The sequence below is a fragment of the Myodes glareolus genome, chromosome 15 (genome assembly GCF_982192425.1).
Source record: "Myodes glareolus chromosome 15, mMyoGla1.1, whole genome shotgun sequence".
NCBI lineage: Eukaryota > Metazoa > Chordata > Mammalia > Rodentia > Cricetidae > Myodes > Myodes glareolus.
Window position 1 is genome coordinate 49,526,018 of NC_142040.1, and position 3,245 is coordinate 49,529,262.

The 3,245-nt window shown below is 44.9% G+C and overlaps 1 pseudogene; it reads left to right on the forward strand.

Moving 5' to 3' along the window:
- Positions 1 to 2,335: 2,335 nt before the first annotated feature.
- LOC125397629 (large ribosomal subunit protein eL18 pseudogene) lies at positions 2,336 to 2,977 on the forward strand (annotated as a pseudogene).
- The last annotated feature ends 268 nt before the right edge of the window (positions 2,978 to 3,245 follow it).

The following is a 3,245-nucleotide window of genomic DNA, read 5'->3' on the forward strand; positions in this document are numbered from 1 at the left end:
CAAAAATCCATTGATATAAACTTTCTCTTAAAATTGCCTTTGTTATAGCCTACAAATTTTAGCATTGTTTGTTTCCAGCTTCTATCTATGTATCTATCTATCTATCTATCTATCTGTCTGTCTGTCTGTCTGTCTGTCTATCTATCTATCTATCTATCATCTATCTATCTGTCTGTCTGTCTATCTATCTATCTATCTATCATCTATCTATCTATCTATCATCTATCTATCTATCATCTATCTATCTATCATCTATCTATCTATCTATCTATCTATCTATCTATCTATCTATCTATCTATGTGAATGTATGCACACATGTGTATTGATGCATATGCTGGAAGCCAGAAGAGGGTGTGGATTGTCTTCTTCTATCATTTAACCTATTTATTCTGAGACAGCGTCTCTCTCTGAACCTGGGGTTTTCTTTCCCCTAGATATTGAGCCCCAGAAATCATCCTGTCTCTGTCCCTCTTGGAGTTGGGGTTGCAAACACTTTCCAGATACCTAACTTGTTAGGTGAGTGCTGAGAGCCAGGGTCCAGTTCTTAAGATTGCAGAGTGAGCACTGTTAATTGTTGAGCCAGTAAACCATCCTTAAAAGCGTTGACATTTTGAAAAACAATGGGAAACTAGGAAACTTTTCCAGTTATTAAGATAAGAGATACAATAAGGACGACATAGGATGCTGGGGTTGGTCCTCAAGTATCCCAAGACTAGATAGTAGTTTCTGTCAGTGTCAGTGTTCCAATTCTTGAGGTTGTATTTGGTTATAGAGAATACCCTTTTTTTTTGTAAGAAGTACATACGAAATATTGAGTTGTACATATATTTTGTAAATTAAACTTGCAACTGGCAATTTATTCTTAAAATGGCTCATGAGGAAAGTACGTATTATTCTTTCTATGTCAGAAAAAAATTCTGTTTGTGATTATGTCAAACATTCTAACAGTTAAGAGTTAAGAGTTTAGTCTTTGTCTTACCTTGAAGACCTAGAGACTGTGGTTGGAGGCTTGTGGTGATCCCTTGGTAAATACTAGACTTGATGATTTCCCCCTTTCTTGACTGCATCTATTCCTCCTGTTTTCAGGACAGAGTTTCGGAGAAACGTGGATGGAAGACAGGAAAGTTTTAATGACGATGTTCCAGGAAGCTTTTAGCTAAACATTCAATTTGTCTCCAGGACTCAGGTCCCCCAGACACCGTAATTCAGTAAACAGCATCACTTGTGGGAGTACATCCTGGCCCTTGGATATCTCAAGGTTGAAACAAAATTTAGAGCATCCTCCAAGGTCTCCTCAGAGGACCTTCTGGAGGCTACAGTAAACAATCAAATCAAAACTTTGCCGCTCCATAGGGGCAAGAGAGAACAGAGAGATCATACCTGAAAGGGCAACCCAAGAAGACATGGCCAGCTTCCTGGGTGGATTAGCTTCCCTGCTGATCCTCACGCCGGAAGCACCACAGATGGCTTCTCGTCTGCACTGGCAGAGAGGTGTGTGTTTCGGTGGCGGCAGCAAGAAGTGGCAGTGTAGTGGCAAGTAGGTGACCGCCGAGTTCACATCCAACTTCTCCCGGTATAGTTTCAGTGGCCCTTTTGACATCATTGGTGTGGTTTCCTCAAGAGATAATTTCTCACATTTCCCCAGAAAATAACAGGGGTTTACCTGCTGCCACCGACAGGTAGTGAGTGGCTGTCAATCAAACTCGGTGGGGAGGGCGACTGGACTTCTGCTCTACGGCAACTCGGCAACTCTCTTGATGTACTTTGCACTGTCACATAAGGGCGAATCAATCCCACACCAGTTAGGTTTTAAAGGGGTATTTATTTTGGGGGGTAAAACTTACATGCACACAAACCGTCAGGAGAGGAGCCTAGTCGCTGGAACAGGAGCCTGAACCAAGGGCCAGAACCAAGAGGGCGAGCCGAGGCTTGCCGCTCTTTTTTAAAGAGAAATATACCACGCCCCAGTGGGCTGGTATTTCAGCGGCTATTGGCTGAAGGAGCGGAAGGCGCTCCCGCAGCAGTCACATGATCAAATAAATGACTGTGAATGTGCGTTCAATTTCTTGGTAGCAGAAACCGATGTGTTCAAAACCATCATTGCCACCCAGCTCCCAGTTTCTTCATCCATGAAACAAATCATTTTCAGATTCTTGGCCTTATTCTTTGTTAGATTTCTTTTTTAAGAGAAGAGCTATTTTTGTAACTGAAGTTTATGGGAAGGCCTAATGTGTATGACAGGGGATGTTCCTGCTTCTAATCTGGAGAAATATGGAGGCAGACTAAAGAAGCAGCCAGGGTATCCAGGGCGGATAAGGTCTCAAGGAATAACAAAGCCCCCGGAGCCGGACCTCGCCGAGCAGGAGGCGCCATCATGGGTGTTGACATCTGCCACAACAAGGACCGAATGGTTAGGCGCAAGGAGCCCAAGAGCCAGGACATATACCTGCGGCTGCTGGTCAAGCTGTACAGGTTTCTGGCCAGGCGAACCAATTCCACCTTCAATCAGGTTGTGCTGAAAAGGTTATTTATGAGTCGCACCAACCGGCCACCTCTGTCCCTCTCCCGCATGATCCGAAAGATGAAGCTTCCTGGCCGAGAAAACAAGACGGCTGTGGTTGTGGGGACGGTCACAGATGATGTGAGGATTCTCGATGTGCTCAAACTGAAGGTGTGTGCACTGCGGGTGAGCAGCCGGGCCCGAAGTCGCATCCTCAAGGCTGGGGGTAAGATCCTTACCTTTGACCAGCTGGCCTTGGAGTCTCCCAAGGGCCGTGGCACTGTGCTCCTGTCTGGACCTCGGAAGGGCCGAGAGGTGTACCGGCATTTTGGCAAGGCCCCAGGAACCCCACACAGCCATACCAAACCCTATCTACGCTCCAAGGGCCGGAAGTTTGAACGTGCCAGAGGCAGAAGGGCCAGCCGCGGCTACAAAAACTAACCCTGGATATTACTGTTATTAAAAAAAAAACTTTGTATGTTGAAAAAAAAAAAAAACAAAAACAAAGCCCCCGGAGCAAAGCTGTGGCTGTTCACAAACAAATGCAATAAAAACAGTCTCTGAAGAGTTCTCTAGGGCAAACCTCTGCTCTCTTAAACAAGTTGATGAGAAGGGGTTCACACTGAACATAATTAAATCTCGAAAGCTATTCTGGGGGTTCACAGGGAATGAATCTCTACAGATCTGTGTGAAGCTGGTTCAGACAAGTCTTGCTGTTCATTGGTTAGAAAGTGCCTTTGGTCC